Source organism: Hipposideros armiger, unplaced genomic scaffold, assembly GCF_001890085.2.
Source record: "Hipposideros armiger isolate ML-2016 unplaced genomic scaffold, ASM189008v1 scaffold_189, whole genome shotgun sequence".
Taxonomy (NCBI): Eukaryota; Metazoa; Chordata; class Mammalia; order Chiroptera; family Hipposideridae; genus Hipposideros; species Hipposideros armiger.
In genome coordinates, this window is record NW_017731539.1 from 2225445 (window position 1) to 2245192 (window position 19748).

A 19748-nucleotide genomic window follows, 5' to 3' on the forward strand; every position below is an offset into this window, starting at 1 on the left:
TTTTGCTACTGTTATGAATCGTAATGTAAATATCTTTTTGTTTTCCGATGGTCTTAGGCGACCCCTGTGAAAGGGTCACTCAACCCCCAAAGGGGTCGCGACTCACAGATTGAGAACCGCTGGTCTAGAGACACCCCTCCAAGTATCTACAGTGCTTGTTCCTTTACTTCCTGTAGGGCTTTAATCAAATGTTACTTTACCTAGAAGACAGTCCCTGGCAACTGCCCCATCCCCATCCTCTGAATATACTTCAGGTCTCTCCTTAGCACTTAACCATAATCCAACATAATTCATATTGTATTTTTTGTTCTTCTTATTGTCTGCTTCTCATCCACCCCATCCTCTTTCCCCACCACACATACCTAGTATGAATATAAACTATGTGGGCAGAGATTTTTTTTTTCTATTCTGTTCACTGCTGCTATATCCCAAGATGGGTATATATAGCCGATGCTCAATAAATACTTATTGATTGAAAGCATGTCAATTTCAGGGAAAGGAGGTTATGGCTGTGCAGCTCTAGTGGAGGGACATATTATAAGCACTTAATGCACTGCAAAAATCAGTCAACACATTTGGGGGACTGACCTGTTTCTGACACCATCTTACATATTCAGGTTTCACTCTTATTTTAGCTCTTTAGAAGGAAGACATAATATATTTTCAGAATCCAAATAATGTGAAGATGTAAGTACCACATTATAAAGCAGAGGAAATTGAGTAGCAGTTTGATATTATCACAAAAATAGAACCTATCCAGGAATGCCAACAATACTCTAAAGCCACACCTATGTTTAATTGTCCTTCCTCTCAGCTTGTTTCTATTGAACTGGCTCCCCATGTAAGAATGATAAAAAAATGATACTTGGTATGGCAGGATTTTGCAAATATCCTTTTATTCACTAAAGTCAGAAAGGAAATGAGCTTTGGATTCATACAAAATTCAATCATTTTCTAAAAGCCCATTTTTCTCCCCTTTCCCTTTTGTCTAGTGCAGTTTCAAAACACCGAGGACATTTCTGTACATTTGATGAGGCTGACAGAGTTCTTAGACAAAGTGTCAAGGAAGAATGAAACTTTGTGGCAAGAGGCAAAAAGGCAGCAATTTTGAATGATGGTTGCAACCGCAATTCTGATTACAATTACATTATGCTGAAAATTAAACGCATGTATATTGAGGCTGAGAAACAAGTAACTTATTTAAGCAAAGTCTACAGGAACTGCATGTTTTCAATTGTGTGCCTTAAGACAGGATTCAATTTAATTTTCTATAAAAAGCCAGTCTTAAAAAATATAAGATATATATGTATTGATTATGTTAAGGACTGGCTGTATCTAAGCCTTTTAGGGTGTCTGAGCTAATTAAACATTAATATTTACAAAGGAGTCAAATTTTTGTCAAGGAATTTATTCATGTACACACACACAAAAAAAATCCAGCAATCTTTCACCACCATAGCCTCTGTTCATAGCCTTTCATGAGAGGACAAACTAATATTGTTTTTCTCATATCATACATAGGCCTGTGCAAAAGAATGGGTTATTCTTGGTAACGGTGGCCATATCAGAAATAAAAGAGGCAGAGCTATTTTTTTAAAAATTAAATCTACTCAAAGAATATGTAAGCATGATACCAAAACATGATATAGTTGGGTATAAACAACCATAAAACTAAGAATGATAAACAATTTAAGACATATTTTGGTACTGTGTCTTAAAAAAGATATAAGGAGAACTGACTAGGTGGTGAACACAGAAAGCAAAATACAGAGATGATGCATTATACAAATGTGCACTTGAAACCTATATAGTTTTACTAACCAATGTCACCCCAATAAATTTAATAAAGATAAAAAAGAGCCTTGTGGAACAAAATAATAAGAGGTAATGCACAGTTCTAGATGGGATCCCAATTTAGACAAATGAGCTATGAAGGACATTTTAGGAACCACTAGGGAAATTTGAATAAAGTTCACATTTTAGATAAAATAAACATTTACTGAAGGGGAAAGATGAAAATTATTAGCTGAAAAAGTTATAAAGCTCTAGGTACAGTGTGATTTCACTTTTGCTTAAAAATACATATGCAAATTGAAACAGCCTTCACTGGGTCCATCTGGACTGCCACGAAGCACTGGGATTTGGGGCTGTAATCTGATTAGGAAGATGAGAACATTAAATTCCCCCAATCATGCAACCCTTCCCTGTTTCTCGTCAGCCAGCTAGAGTGCGGCCCAACTGAGAGTCCTACACTTAAGTCACACTTCTAGTTAGAGATAGCAGTTTAGTCTAAGGTCACTTTTGAAGTTAAGATACTTAAGGTACCTATTAAAAATATGCCGAAGGGGTGGGTGTGTAACACAGTGGAGAAAGGAGAGGGGTGTGGGGTGGATAAGAGGGCCTTGAGGACAGGCAGATGCCATGCTTTATTCTCCTTTCTCTCCACAATGCCTAACTACTAGCAAGTGCTTAATAAATGTTGAATGAAAGAATAAGTGGATATGAAGAGTTTCTTCTGCCTTCCATTTACCTATTAGCATCAATTCCATTAAGAGATGAAGTGGTTACCACCTTGCAAGTTACGGGAAGTTACAAAACAAACCTGAGCAAATAAGATTCAGAATAAGCAGACTCAATGTACAGCACAGATTTTGAGAAGGGAAAGATATGTGGAAGACATCAGCATAGGGGGACAATCTCAAATGTTCTCAAACCAGGAAGTAGGCCATCATTTATTGCATCATAGTTGCTTGGCTGGAATTGATTACTAACTTGCTAATTTATTGTTTTTTACTGTAACATTAAGGTGGTAATTTCCTGAGGATTTGAAGGATCTCTTTCCATTTATCTTTAAGAGCGGTGTTTTATTCTCTTTACACAATTCTGTATAGCCATAAAAAGTTCAAAAGAGCCCTTAGCCCTAAACAACTGGCTAAGTTTTTTAACTCAACAAACTGCTTTAGGAACAGATTGATCTGGAAAATATTTACAAGATAAATCCCAGCTCTGGAATTTTCTTGGTGAACTGCTCAGAAATAAAATTACCAATAGTTAGAATACCTAGAGGTGTGAAGAAATATTCTCAAAACTGCCAATTCTTTTGGTAAGAGTCTGATGCAAAGGGAGACTAAGTTTGTGTGAACAAAAAAGGAACAAGCTACCCTAACCCCACCTGTCAGGTTTTGAGTCATATACTTGGTGACAGGTTAGTGAAGTCCATAGAAACTCTCCTCAGAATAATGCTTTTACATACATAAAGGACATGCAGTTACAAAGGAAACCAATTACATTTTAATGCATTTATCATAGTACTAATAAATGTGATACATTAATATAAATGCTTTTCTAATGACAGATCGCATAAAATCAATCAGAAGAGTAAATAACTACTGTAATTTCAAAGTAATGATAATCATCAGCTACATCTGGAGATAGCTGCACAACTTGCTGATAATTTGAAAATAACTATCATTTCTATTGTCACACGTACTATTAACAGTACTACAGTTGGTTAGCTCCTTCATGATAGAAGGAAATGCTAACTGTCAGTTAGAGGTTACTTAAAAATAAAGATGTTCTCTTTTTATCACATTCAAATGCACAGACCCCCTGAGAATCTGTGGTCTAGTTGAATTTATTTTGGCCTCTCCAGGGACAACACTATAGGTCAGAGTTGAAATAAGAACATGAGACTCTAATAATTCAGAGTAATCAAAGAAAATTAAGGCCGACTGCAAGGCAATTTGGAAGGAAAGGATCTCTAAGAATTTTAAATATATTTAATTCCAAATTTCAGAGGAACTGAGCCAATCAAGCAAACCTCTAGCTTAGAAATTCTCATTTTACACAGATGCAATGGAATAAAGTCTACATGTTCTCTATCATTCAGAGAGAAAAATCCAGAAAATTATTGGGAAAAATAAACATTTTTCTTTGAAGTAATAAAAAAATACAAGAAAAGCTAGTATTCTTGTTTGTTTCTATGCTAAAGTGTTTCAGAGGCACAGTTTATACATGTGTAACAAGAAAAGGTTAATTACCAGCTCCTTTACAGGGTTTAAGGGGTGATAAAACTGGCTGTATACCGAAAATAAGCTGATAAATATAGAGCTGGCTTGGAATTGCAGGAAGCATGTGGACCATTATAGCAATACCCAAATCTATGGGCAGACATTTAACTGACTGAATTACTGCTGTATTTCCCACAGACATGATCATTCTGTAAAAGGGCTGCCCTGGTAATTTTCAACTTAATATAGTCATTGTGTTGGAGAAATTCACTACATAATAGCTGATGCACTTAATGAACACTGTGGTAAACAGGAAAATCATGTTTTCATATGAATAACAAGATCAGTAAAGGCTGCTTCTCTTATCCCTTACTAAATTAACTCTTTAAAAATACGCCCTCTGTGACCTGAGAACAAATGTGACATTTCAGACAGCCCATCATTTTCCATCCTAAAATGGCACTCTAGTGTTGGTATCGAGCACAGCCCTCGGCACTCAAAGACTCACTGTAGTTTTATTGAGTTGAACCAAAATCATCATCCTTATAATTACCTTCTGCATTGATATAAAAGAAGAATTCAGATCACCATAGCAGGCTTTTTCTCTGAAACTATTTCTACGTGAAGACAGAGATTGTGCTTATAGTTTTCCTTTGCATTCTTAAGCTTTCAGGTCCTGGTGAAGCGATGATGGTGATCTATGAATGATCAATTCCTGCTGCCTCATCTTGTCTGTTTGACAGTGTGGTGATATTCCTTCTCAAATACAGCCATAGAAAGTCATTTCCCATTTGATGAAAACTTCCAAAGAGAACCTGTGCCCTCCTTATTCCCAGCAACGTGCAGCATTACTAGAAAGAAGTCTTTCTTTTGTCTGCTCATTTAGCACATGTTTTTTAATTACTCGGTGCGAGGCTTTGTTCTGGCTGCAGAGACCTATGGAATTTACATTTTAGAAATAATATCCATTAAAGGGAATGCAAAGAGCTATAACAAAAATAAGACAGGAAAAGGGGGAGAGGGAGTGATAGGAGAGTTATTAACTTATTGTGTTTAAATATGTCCTCTCTGAGGAGGTGACATCTGCTCAGAGACAAAAGGAAATGAGGGAGAAATCTGTGTGACTATTGGGGGGAAAGAATACTCCAGAAAAAGGCACCATTAAAGTATAAGGGTCGCAGAGGTAGCAGGGGCCAGATCAGGAAGACCATGGAGGCATTGGCAAGGATTTAGATGTTACACTGAGTATAATAAGAGGACACTGGAGGATGTTGAACAAGGATGTGAAGTGATTTATGTTTTTAAGTAACTGGGTATTTTTATGAAGAATAAACTATAGGTGCACAAGGACAAAAACAGGGAGATTACTTAGATGATGAAGACAAGTTGAGTCCAGTTGGGATTACAGGGGTGGTGATAACTGGTTGCATTGCCAAGTTAACAGAAATAGCACTAGGGTTTATTTAGAGCAAGTTGAATTTAGTAAAAACTTGGAAGTTAACCAACCATGGAGCCTGGCACCCACACATGTCAAATACACTCTTCCTTCTTGAATCTCTTGCTTCCTTTTCTCTTCTGAACTTTCAAAACAGTAATTATAGTCATATCAATCAATTACTTCTTCATTAACTATAATATCCCTTACTTTCCAAATATCTACTGAAGCTGCTATCATAAATGTCACCTCTTCACTGCCAAACCAAATGACAACTTTTTACTGGCTTTTAAGCTATTGAACTATATAATCTTTTAAACTATACAATTGACCACTGCTTTCTTCTCCAATCTGTTGACCATCCAGGCCCCATACAGCCTGGCTCTTCATGAATCTCTCTGATCTCCATCTCACTAATAAGTTCCCCTTCTAATAAAATAATAAATATGAAACACAAAATGCTGGTGTTCCCCAGGGTTCTGTCCCTGGCCACAGCTCCTCCCACTATATACTTCCCCAGAGACACCAGATGCCAGAGATGCTATAGTGTAGTAGTCACAGGTAGCTTCCCTGGGGTCACATTTCCTGAGTTTCTGTCTGAGCAACAACCCTAGCTAGCTGTGCGACCTTGGGCCGATTCATGACACAAATCTTCAATGACACAAATCTGTAAAATGGGGACTTAACTAGTACTCCAGAGACTTGTTGTGAGTCTTCGATGAGATAATTCATTTAAAGGACTTAGAAAAGAACTCGGCCTCCTGTAGTGGCTCAATAAGTTGTACTTACCTCAAGCATCATCATCAAATTGTTCAACTATTAAGTTGCTGAATCTTAAAATTATTTCTAGGCCTTAATATTTGCCGAAGCTTCAGGTTTATATATTTGTCTGCCAGTAAAGTCTTTAATTGGATATCCCACATGCCCTATACTCGCACCATGTCAAAAACTAAACTCGTCATGTTCTCTTCGAAGTTTTCTCATTATATTCTCCTCAATTGATAGGTATCCCTAAGTTGGAAAACTAGTTTGTCCTGGATTTCTTCCTTTCAGTCACAACCTGTTTGCAGTCAGTGTTCTACTGATCTTACCTCTTAAATATAATTTTTATCCTTCTGTTATCTATCTCTATTACCAATTTCTAGCCCAGGGACTCATCACATCACTTTGAGTAATATTACAATAGTCTTCTATCTACCCTCTCTATTCTTCTTCTCCTCAGAGTTGCCTTACTCAAATACCAAGTCAACTATGTCATTCCTTGTTTTCTACAACCCAAGAGCATGGTTTAAAGATAAAGGCAATTCCTTAACAGCAATTTACTACAACAGGGCTCTAGCTGCCATCTACCTGCCCAGTTTCATTCTCTAACATCCTTTGCTTCAAGCCTTTCATGTTGGCAACATAAAAGGAACATGTATTCATGTTGTTTTTTTCTTCTTTAAATAAATACTCCACCCCTACTCCTATTACACACACACATGCTCAAACTTAAACACAGTTTCAATTTACTGTTTACAATTTGGCCTGATCATTGAGTCTCCTCTGGCCTCTGCTCTGGGTTAAACAGCACATTTTTTCCAATCTTTCTATAATTGTGGCTCCATATTTTATTATTTTTATATGTCAAGAGGGCTTTTCTCTCAACTAAACTGAGCTTCTTTATGGCAGAGCCATGTATTCACCTTTGTTTCTCTAGCACCTTGCATCTAGGTGGAATCTAGAGGCTTAGCTAAATGTTACTTAATAGAATAATTTAATGAACAAGGTATCTCAAAAGTTCCCCAGTGTCTCTTAAGATAAAATTATCTGAAATATTTCTTCTAAAGTGCCAATTTTATTGCACCTTTAAACTCTAACGGTTCTACATGACTATGAGACAGCGCCTCTTAAATTGGAGCTTACAGCTCCTTGCTATCACAGTTTGAAATGTCTCTATGGGGTTTCTTTTTAATTTTGTGAACTCATTTAAATAGCAATTTATAAATCAACATATGGACATTCTGGATCATTCAGGATAGTCGCTTTGTAACCTAAACTTACCACTTCGTTTCAGTGCATGTGCTTATCTTTTTATTACACTGACGGTGCTTCAACTATTCACTTAGTCACCACTTAGCTTTTTTCTTTTGTTAATTTATTTTTATTATTAGTTTCAGGTGTACAGAACAATGCAATAGTTATCACCACTTAGCTTTTAATTCAACAGGAATCTATGTTCTTGACACCATTGAAATATTGGAGACTGACAAGGTATTAAATTGGAGAAATATTAGTATAAATTAAAATCCATTGTTTTACAATTAAAGTATTCCACTGCTTTGGACATAATGTTATAGTCTAAACATAAATGCTGCTCCATAAACATTGCCTCACTGTGGGTGATTTTTTTTTTCTATCTCAACTCCATGCTTTGTATTAGCCTTTATCAACATATATCAAAGATTTTCCACCTGCCACTTCTGCCTTTCTGAATTTTATTGATTGTTCACTTCCTCACTCAAGTGCTATGTTTTCTATGAAACCTTCCATGATTGTAGTAAGTTGAAGTTACCTAGTTCTACTCCCATTTTCCCTCTTTTGTTACTTACCATACAATTCCTAATAGCACGTAAGTGTACCTGTCTCATATCTTTCATTTTTTTTAAGCCAAAAGTTGGGGTGGGTGGGTGAGGATTGGAGTATTATTTATTCAAGTGACTAAAGAAGATAAACTACTTTGATTATTGTTAAAGGACCTCTGTACACACACATGGTAAAAGATGTTTTCTCTGCACCCAGGAAGTTATACTGATTCCCATTAATTCAATGAAAGCATGGAGAAATAAAAGCCAAAACAGAAAAAAAAATGTCTATTTAAAATGAAATATGTTGCCATCATATGATTTACTCTGTGTGCTTAGAAAAGGTGAAAGTGGGGCAAAACAGAGCTCATGACGAAACTCAGTAAAACCTAAGACCTCTCAATAAAATGAATTTATTTCACTTTTTATTGTAAAGATTATACAATATAAAGATGTTGGTTAAGTTGTAGTTAGAGAGACATATGGCCAATTACCTCAGTGAGCATTAGAATGCGATGCTCTGATTGTGATTTTTTTTTTGAAAAGGGTCCTTATTAGGACCATTGTTCTTTTAGACTTTACTGTAGCAACCATTTTTGTGTTAAAACACATCATATGAAACCAAGAGAAAAATTGCCCTAGAAATAATATTCCTCTGGTGTTCTTTAAATGTTTTATGGAAACCTGCTTGACATCTACTGATCCTTAGTATTGTGTTTTGTCTGAAATTGCACCTCTTTATTTAATTCCCATGTTTTCCTGAGTGAAATGTGCATTGCTTAGTAAAAGGATGTAAAAAAAGATTTGTCACCTCTAAAATGTACTTTACTTAGAGCTACTGCAGTCAGGGGAATAAGCTATTCACCAATAATAAATGCACTTAACTCTCTTCTGAAAAGGCCATGCATTACTCTAACTTAAAACCAATGCCTAACAAATGTTTTTCTTAGTTTATTATGTAGTCTGGTATATGACTTTATGGTGATTTGAGATTTCTAGAGTTGGGGAGATGCCAGCGTTACTCTTGCCTTAATCTACTTTCCTTCAACAAAATTTAAGATTGGATTTCACTCATTTCTGTTCTGAAATTTGGGACCACCTTTTGTGGGTACCCATTCATTAATTTAACAGAATTTATTGACTGAATGTTAGGGAAGCCATGAAATCTTGGGTCTGCTTCCAGTACTGCCACTGCTTAGCTTGTATGTACCTAACCATATCTCTTAGCCTCTCTGGACATATTTTTTTCCATCTGTAAATCAGTCATTGAAGCCTTAAAATGCTTTTCATTTTACAGCATTGAGGACTTGGCACCTGGGTGAGGCCTCACTCACCAAGCCCAACTACCAGCTCTCGTGGGTCCCTAGTAGGCATTTCCATCATCGTTTCCATGGATCATTTTTCGTTGTTAACAAAAATGCCTGGTTAGCTCTTTAGTAACAAAATGAAAGAAGTCTCTAATTGTTGATTTTGAAGCAAGTGTTCTTTAGTCCTCATTATTTGCTAATATTCTAAGCTGTCACTCAAAAATTATATTAATTTTAGTCTTAATAATACCAGAAAATCTGTACCCTAAACAAAGGAAAACAACTTAGGAGTCAACATTGAACTTAAAGGCTTTGGATTAGATTCCTGATTGGTATACATTACTGAAGAAGGGACCATAGAACTGCTCCAACAAAGTTTAAATTAATTTTTTAAAGTAAGTAAAATAAATGGCTTTATTAAATATGCCAGTGGCTTAGAGTTATCAATGTCCCCAAATCATCCCTTATACAAACGGAAAGGTCTTGGGTGGGTATCGTGTTTTAGTTCCCTCCATGTAAACCAGAGGTTGATTACTTCTTTAACCTCAAGGGTCACCAAGAGAGCCAAGCAGGTCTGTCGATATTGGTCGATCCTCTTACCAGACTGAAGGCACAGACCTTGTGCTTTTGATGGCTGGCTTGGAATACAAGTTCTGAACACACATATGGTGACTCTTATTTTAAACCACCATCTTCCCCTCATAAATTGTACAATATAATGTTTCCATACTGAAATGTATAAGATATGTTATCTCTTTTTAACTCACATCTACTAAATATTTGCTGAAAATATTGTAAAAGAAAGGCAGGATTCTAGCCATAATATAATCCTTATGGTTTGACTTACATCTGTGCTTCTGTGATTTAAGCTTCTTGCTCTTGTTTTTACTCTCAAAGAAAATATATGTAACTGCTGCTAGAGCCATGTCTTAGTATATCCGTAGCTTCAGGGTATCCCCAGAATTTCCTTTTTAAAAATAGCTACAAGTTTCTAATTTTTGCTTAATAAATCCATTTATCTTGGCTGCCACACACTCTCTAAGTTTTCTGCATCACACTTGGCTTAGGATGCCTTTGTCTAATCAATGTTTTCTATGCCTCTCTGAATCCCTAAATAGGCATGTCAATATTGCTTTTCCTTGTCACGCACCCAGTTGACGCTGCATCACTAACCCATATTTAAGCATGCAGTCATTCCATTCTGTCAGATAAGATGGATATTTAACAAGAGTGTATTAACTTTTTCCAGTGCTGTTCTAGAAAGTCTAAGCTGTTGGAAAGTATATTTAAACTAGTGATTTTGGTGTTATGGAGCCCACTGATTTATTGGTTCTCACAGGGACAAAGGGTGGCTTATCAAAAGTTTCTAGGGGTATGCAGGTCATTTGAAAATGCATATGGAATATTATAATTCAATAATTATTTTCAATGGGATATTAGGACTCATAATTTTCATATTATAAGTTACAAAAAATAAGGCTCAGCAAAATCTCTTCTGGCACTAAGAATTGTCAGCTGTACTATAGGATGTATAGAGACATGTAGAACACATAAAGAAGAAGGGGATATGATATTCTTATTTGTAATTGGATATTGCTGGCCATATTGAGGAATTTCCTCTTTATGTGTTGAAGTACCATATGTATGTTACTCTTAACTTTCTTGAAAGATAGTGAGGGGCTTTCCACAATATATCATGCAGCGCAAGTTTTATAATAATAATAAATAATAATAACAATAATAACAAATAAAAATATAACCATAATCCTCTAATAATTTTTGTCCATCCATATTGCCAATATCTAAACAGGAATCCATCTGAAACATTTAATATGACCTTCCCCACAGCCGGTAAGGCTCTTACAAGAGTCTGGTCTCCCATGCTTATTATTTTTCTGTCATGGACAAGAGGGTCCTGGATTTATTGTAAATAAATTTATAGAGAGAACAAAAGAAAAGTTTGAGAATTTAAGAAGATTGAGAAACAATAGTGTATTTTGTAGAATATTTTTCTACATGAATCTAATTAATAGCTGCAAAGTCATCGTTATGCAAAAATAATAAAGAAACCCCAAACTGTCTTAGGAAGCCAGCAAATAAACCATCACAAAATAGTTGAAAGTACTGGCTTTGGAATTTGGCAAACTTGCGATTAAATTCTGTCTCAATCATTTATCAACTATGTGATATTGTGTTAGTCATAGTATCTCTGAGCCTGTTTCTTCATATATAAAGTGAAGAATATAATATTGCGGTCATAGGGATTGCTATTGGGTTGTCGGAAAAGTCATGATGTATTTTTTCTATGTTTTTCATTGCAAAAAATGTGTCATGGCTTTCCCGACAACCCAATATAATAATTTAAATGAGTGTGTGGTAAGCACCTGCTAGGGAGTAAGTCCTGCTCAGCTATTTAGTTGCTATAATTATTTTAAAAAGCGTGGGCATCTCTTTTCTACCATACTCACGTATGGACTGTGTGGGGAATAACAATGCTTTCCTCAAGATAGAGTGGTGTGAGACACTTGGTTTATAGGTAGGATGGAGCTGAATAAAGACTGATTTTGATTGCCAATCTAACACCTATGAAATTCTTTTCCTCCCATATACAACAGAGACATTCAATTGCCATTTTGTTTTAGCTCATGTGCTTATTTTGTGCTGAATTACCTTGGGTACATTTCATCTAATTAACGCGTGACCATATTTTTAAAGCTCACATGTTTACTAATTCTTTCCCCATGGAGTTAGTGTCATTGACCTCAATCAAATCATTGGATCTCATTTTGTCTGTGGAAGCTATGCCAAATATCCTCTGGAATAATACTGAGGGATCACCACTTCTCCCAAAGCACCTGCTGGTCCCATCACCAACTACTTGGGCACTCAACGACAAGCACAATTTTATCTGCTGGATTATTCTGGCATCATTGCGACTATATCGTGGGACTTGGAATCAAGTACCTCATTAAAAGGGATTAGTGGTATTTAGCTTCCTACCTGACTGATTTCTATCACTCAGTCAAGACATTAAATGCACTTGACTACAGATGCAGCATCAGATAGGGGGAATGATATCAGACAGGGTATCAGGGTAGCAGACTTGATTCTAGTCTGAGTTTTGTTGTGCTACCTTGGGCAATTCACTAACTCTCTATGAACCCTGATTTCAGATAAAGAGAGCTAGGATGTTATTCTCTATAAAGTATTCTCTACAAAATATTCTAGTTACTAATTTATTACAAACTCTATGTGGTCATGGATAAACTTCAGTGAACAAAGGGAATAAAGACTGTGGCTTAAGCCTAACTGTTCCTTAGACAAAACTTCCTGGAGCTTCTCTGAAACACCCTAGCCTCCGAGGCTTGTGACGTGTGGCTAATTTACCAGTTGGTGTAAATCTCTACATCACTGGACCTACTCTAGGGCATCCCTTAAAATCAAAGGTTGCCCAGAGCCTGCCAGTCATTTGATCTGTAAACATGTTAAAAGCTAAAGGCAGGACTCAGTGCCATCCACTCTCTGGGATAAAAGACAGCAGTATGTGTGGTGTATCCAACCCCACAAGAAGCTCACAGAATAGCTGGAGAAATCACACATTTCTCATGGCAATAGAACAATTCAAGCTAGTAAGTAGTCAAAATGATTTGAGTCAAGTTTTTATAGAATTTCAAAGGGGGTTGGACTAGTTCAAGAACATTCCATATAAGTGTAAACACTGAATTGATTTAGGTAAGCTGAGGAGATGGATGCCCCTACTTCAGTCTGTGGTTCTATTTCTAACCCAATGATGCCATTTTAGTCCATTTTCTTATACATTTCTTGTCTATGATAATTCCTATTAAGCCTCATGTTGATAAGGCTTGAACTAGTGCCAAATCCCTCTGATCTAATGGCTTTATCCAAAGTTAAAATAACATAGTGGTCATGTGAATCGATCTTGACTCTTCCACATGCTACCTGTGTGACCTTAAAGTTTAAGAAACTCGCTATCAACATGAGTAAAACAGGGGAATAATCATACCCACATCGTAGTGTCACAAGGAGGATAAATGAGATGATGCAATGAAACCTTTGCAAGGAGAGTTTACACATTGTATGTGCTCAGAAAATCACAGCAATTAGTCATATTATCTTAAGAACGTTTTCATGCCATCCCTCATTGCAAATATACATCCCACATATTCCATCAGCCTACAGCCTCTATGGAAGCTGTCCGTTTGTGTAGGGCCAGGAAGGATGGGCAGCTATGCTGAAGCTGGGGGCAAGTGGTTTCTGAGGAGCAGGAGATAGGAAACAGGATTAGTTATAGGCCCAAGGCTGCTATACTGAGAAAAGAAACAGCATCTTTTATAAACTGTGATTTTCAAGGACAATGTGGTTCTTGTTTTGGCGTCCTGCACACTCACATACACAAACACGGACACGTTGAATCTTTTCAGTGTTACTGAGTAGTGCATCTCAAACTTCAATTCATACAAATCACTGAGAAATCAGTTTAAAATGCAATTGTCGTCCGGTAGGTCTGGAGTGGAGCCTTCATTTCTAACAAGTGTGCATTTCTAACAAGCTCCTGATGAATCCAAGTCTGGGCCACTCTTTGAGTGGTGGGGTCATGTAGAGTCTTAATTTCTCAGTCTGATAACTCACAGCTAGGCCTCTCATGTTGGCCACTTATTGGACTCTTCCTTCTATACATCCAAAGGTAATTTTTATGTCACTGCACATTCGAGTAATTATTTTTATCAAAAATATATGATATATAGAAAAGAATTCCCCACATTATTATCAACACAATGACAACCAGGCTTGTGATTCTAAACCAAATAGCATGGCAGCAAAAGTACTTGACTTCTAAGCCACTACCCACTTGATTTTGTTCCCTCATTCTCATTACCACTTCAAATTTAGGTATAATAAGCTGACCACGCTTACTAACAATAAAATCTTCCTGATGCAGTTCCAATTAGTTTTGTTTGTTCATTGTATGCTGCCTCTTGCATAGGTCCAGAAAGTCCAATATTGTATGTTTTGTTGCCCAAGCAGGACACACCCAAATCCTCCCAAGGCTTCTGAATTCTACTTTCTTGGCGAAAGTCATTTGCTGCATCTGGCTCTTCTTTAGATGATACAAGAAAAAGGAAGTGTCAATCCTTTGGCGGTTAGCTCAATTGCTACAGAAAATATCATCTTCTGCTGTTCTATGATTGTTTGACGTTCTTGGGTAGAGTGCGGCAAACTGTAGGATGTGATTGCCAAATCTTAAACCCAAACTAAAATGCCCTCTGCTTTTTCACACTAAATATTGAATGCCTATCTAATGCACACACACGACGGGTCCCCACCAAAGCCAATTCAAAAAGACCCATGCTGAATACTCCCGATTCCTTTACATTATTGACAATGTGTTAAAACATAAGATTCAGAAATGCTTAACTTTAATAGAGGCTTGCCCTTTTCCAATGTGAGGTAATATCACGAAAGTGTGTGGTGCTACTTTGAAAGAAAATTCTGGAGATGAGGTTGACAGATTTATGGCCCTGGCCTTGTCTTATTTGCAGTAACTCATTTTATACACAGTGCTTCACATTGGAAAAGCCAAGGGCTAGAGCCTTCTGTGATTTAACTCAAACAATAAGTAAGATCGTGGCATCAAAGAGGGCAGAAAATAGGTCTGATGATTAGAACAATATATTAGGGAACAATAGGAGGCAAAAATAATCTGGTTACAACAAATGTGAATAAGCACTTTATTCTGTTAGGGGTCCTCCCTGCTTTAATAAACAGATAATACAATGTACCTCCAGAAATAGTCTCCATGGGCACCCTACACTTTATTGGGTTGTGGGAAAAGTCATGATATATTTTTTTCTATGTTTTTCATTACAAAAATGTGTCATGACTTTTCCGACAACCCAATATATAACTGCCTGGGATGATTAGACTCGCTTATCTAACCTGCATCATAAGAACACAAACAAGGAATTTTTTTTTCAGTACTCAGACCATTGAAAAGCAAAATTTCATGAATGTAATTAAATAAAAGCTTATTTTGGTTTTCTGACCTATCAGAAGGCAAGAGTAATGATACAGGGAGTCAGCTTTGTTTTGCTAAAGGTGACACAAAGACTGTAATAGCTTTGTTCAGTCAAAAGCTATTGTCCTGGTCATTCTTCCTGGGAAAGCCGAGGGGACCCATGATTGCTGAGCCCCCCCCCCCCGATTGATACCCACAGCAGTTTGGATGTGTGCAGTACCTAGAATCCATCTTTTGAGTCTCCATAGAGTTTGAGTTCCCAAGACTAGGGTTTCAAAAAATCTAAATTCTTTACTACCTTCATGATTTATTTCTTCAATATGTTCAGAGTGTAATAAAATGGCTGTCAAGTGCCAACTTCGTGTTTCATAAGTGCCACCACTTACACTGTCCCCTATTGGTCATTTCTCAACCTAAAATATGATGGGTGATAGAGTTACCTTTAAAGCACGGCTTCTGTAACTACATATTTCCCTGGGAGAAAACAGCTCTGGGAAGCTTCCCAATAATCTTTTGCAATAAATGTTTATTAACTTTGATGACAGTGTCTGTACTGTCTTGGGAGGAATATTACTTTTGTTGGTTTTCGGAGTCAGTGTGCTGTGGTATTAATGTGTTTTGCAGTGATGGCTTATTTACAGAGAGCTTGAGTCATCCTTTGGTATCCCCGACTTGGTCATTACCAGTACTTTTTAAAGTATAATCACTTATTTGTGATTATATAATATAATAAATTATAAATATAGTAAATATATAATCATGCAAGAAATCCTGTAAGCTTAGGCTTCTGCATGTGTAATAATAATAGTCATTATTGAGTGCCCACTGTGAGCAGATATAAGCCTGTTATTTACATGTCCTCATTTAATTCACATTTTGCAAACAGATATGGACTCTGTGTCTACGTAAACAGTTACTTCCAGTTTCTAATTCACCCACAAGAAAGCCACCAAAATTCAGAGAACAGCTAAGTGCAGAATTCACCTTGACTGGATCCTAATTTTTAGGTTCCTATTGCTAATGCATAACCTTAAGGACCTGTCTGCCAGCATCTAGAGTATCTGCTCATACTGCCACATTTACCTGACTCACTTCCTTGCTTAATTGACCCACAGTTTGCCTGTGAATTTACATGTTTTTTTTTAATCCAAATTCTGCTCTCTGAGGCCAACAACTTGTGAAAACAACCTTATAAGCAATCCTATAGTACTGCCACAGGCACAAGACAATATCATTTATTCAGTGTGAGAGCTGTGGATTTTTACTTTGTGCCATATCTTAAATTACATCATTTTCTACAAACACAGTAGAGAAGCATGTTTGCCTTTGTCTTTAAGGAGCTACTGTAGGAGCTACAAAAAATGTGTACCATGTATATTTCCAGTTGTGGATAAGGATGAATCTATTTTATTTAATTATTTTGTATTATTTTCTGTAGAACTGGAAGAACATTATTGGCACTTCCTTCAAACTTAAAGGCAGATACACCTGAAGTTGAGAGATTGACCTAACTAATGTGCTTCTAATTTAGTCTCTGATACAGAGTTGCCAAGCACCCACACCCATAATTTCCATCTTGGTGTCGTAGTGCCATTTCGTCACCAGGTATCCATTAAGCACAGCCAGAGGACATGGCCCTGGATGAGGCTCTATTGGGGGGGGGGGCAAAAGGAATTACGTTGCTTGCACAGCTTTTCTTTATAAGAAGAATATAACTATCTTTCTCTCTATTTTTTAAGCTGTTATTTACATAAACAACTGAGAAGCAATCCCTATTATATCAGGCTGCTTTATTCTCTTAAACCTGGCATTATTGTATTTCAGAAGACATAGCAAATGCACCACTAGAATCAGATGCACAGGTGTTCATGAACTGAAAGCCACAGATATCATCATGGAGGCATCTTGACAGATTCGAGATCTTTGCTTTTCAGATTCAGAAACAAACGTTTATGAGTGCACCATGGGAGTAATAAATCCTGAGACTAATTTACCCTAATCAGATTTTCTGTAAAGAAAGAATAATTTAAGAACCATAATGGACAATTTGCAATAAGAGCTATTCTTTTTCAAATGACCAGAAACTTCTTTTCTGCTATTCCAAGAAACCCTTCTATTATCAAGGTACCAAGCAGAATAGAAAAGCAGACAGGCTTTAGAACATTAAAGAAGAAAAATAATTGAAGGAGTCTGTGGAAAATTTTACCCAGATTACCCTGAGTCTGTCTTTCCGATGACTATAAAATGTTCATTTTCCAGGTATCATTTATATTTCCTCAGTCATTGTTGAATTAACCTTGGCAGGTAATTACTCTTCAATTAATTTACTTGATTCCATATAGGCCACATTTCTAGATTATATCCTTTTTAAAACATGTTACTTGATATCACCAATTTAGTTCCCAAGAGTTACACAGTAGTCCTCTTTCTGAGATATAGTGATATTCCTAATCTTATTTGTAATACATTTATAAATTGCCTCAGAAGGACACTTTGCGTCTCATTCTGGAATTCTCTGTGTCTTCAGGTGGGTGATGTCATCATCCAGTCTACCATCAGGTCTTCCATCTTTTCCAGAGTGGTGTCTGAGTACTGACCTAGCTATATGCTTTAGCTTTGTTATCCTTGCAATCACAGACACGTATTTAGTGTGGGGCCTGGCTAGAACTTGGAGGTGGGGACAAAGTAAAACTAACTTTCAACAAAGGACTAACCCCACAACTTTTCCTCTTCTGGTATAGAATTGCAAATACTCAAAGAGTTTCACATACCCAATGCATGCCAAGTTCTCTGTTGTGGGCACCTTTATATATCAGAGTATTCTAAAGGGAACAATAATAGAAAACGATGGAACAGAGTCCATGATTCATTTAGATTGCTATATTATAGGAGAATATTAGCAAGGCAAGTACTCAGGTTCTGAGATAGATTATATTGATGGTTTCTGCTATTAAACAGATGTAAGATCCAACGAGGAAATTTTTCTGACAAGAAGCGCCTTTCCATAGGGTAGCATAAAACAAGTCTCCACTAGTTACTATGGTTTAAATCTAAAATAATTTATACTATATTTATATATCTGTCAATATCACTTATCTTTCCTGCCCACCATTTTTCAAATCAATGTATAAAATAATAAAATCAAAAAGTATCTATAAAGTAGGAACTGTATGCATTGAACTACTTTTTAATGTTATAAAACTAATGTCTGCCACCAGTCCTCCAGACAACACCAATAATGAAGATAACAAATGCTATTTATCTATTCCCATCCAATTCTCACAACAATCCTATATCCATTATACATGTAAGGAAGATTTTGCTGCCTAAAGAGGTTATGGTAATTTCCCATAGAGGAATAATGATTAGCGTAATGATTCAGAGTAGAAGCTCAGACTGCCTGGAACTGAAGTCCAGTTGTGCCTCTTATTCTCTGACTTCTGCCAAGTTACCTAAACTTCCTGTGTTTCCATTTCTTTAATTATAAAGTGTGGATAATATTAGTACTATCACTTAACATTCTTGCTTACAACCCTACCTGTAATTAAGGTGTGTGAAATCCTTAGCAGAGAAGATAGAAATGCTTACTAGATTAGTCCCCACAGCTGGTGCGGAGCAGCACTGCAACTTAAACCCCAGCACCCTGGCTTCAAAGCCCACAACACTGTAACGATGGGTAGGGGAAGAGGAGCAGACACCAGGCAGCGCTGGATTCAAATCCACCTCCCCATTAAAAGGTGAGGTGCCTCTGGCAAATTATTTATACCTCTCTAGGTCTCATTTAATCATCCACAAACAATAATGTCTATCTAAAAATAGTACAGAGATGGGATTTCGGGTCAAGATGGTGGAGTAGGTAAATACTGTGCTCACCTCCTCTCAGGACCACATCAATTACAAATAAACCACAGAACAACCGTCACTGAGCATCGCCTGAAGTCTAGCTGAAGCTAAGCTCTACAACTAAGGACATACAAAAGAAGCCACCTCAAGACTAGTAAGAAGGGCAGAGATGCGGAATGGACTGGTCCCATGCCTGCGTGTGACCATTAAAAATCAGGAGGGGTATCTCAGCCATGGAGATCTCCCCCAGAAGAGTGAGGGGTCCCAGCCCTCACATGCCTAGGGTTCCAGTACCGGGGAGAGAAGTCCCCATAATATCTGCTGTAAAAACCAGCAGAGACTGTCGTTGAATGAGATCGAGGGTAGCAGCATTCCCAGGCGCTCCTCTTAAAGGGGCCATGCATGGACTTACTTGCTGACGGACTCACTCCCTCTGAACTCCATTGCTGGAGCAGCAGCCCAAAATGTGGCAAAGACATACGAGGAGGAACTGAACTGTCTAGCTTTAAGGTGAGAGCAGGAGAGGCAGATTTCTCCCAAACAGGGGAGCTG

General features: G+C 37.1%; 1 protein-coding gene across 3 annotated transcripts in view; it reads left to right on the plus strand.

The window, feature by feature from the left end:
* The window catches only part of RIT2 (Ras like without CAAX 2), a 330412-nt gene that overhangs the window by 30812 nt on the left and 279852 nt on the right, over positions 1–19748 (plus strand). The window lies entirely within an intron of this gene.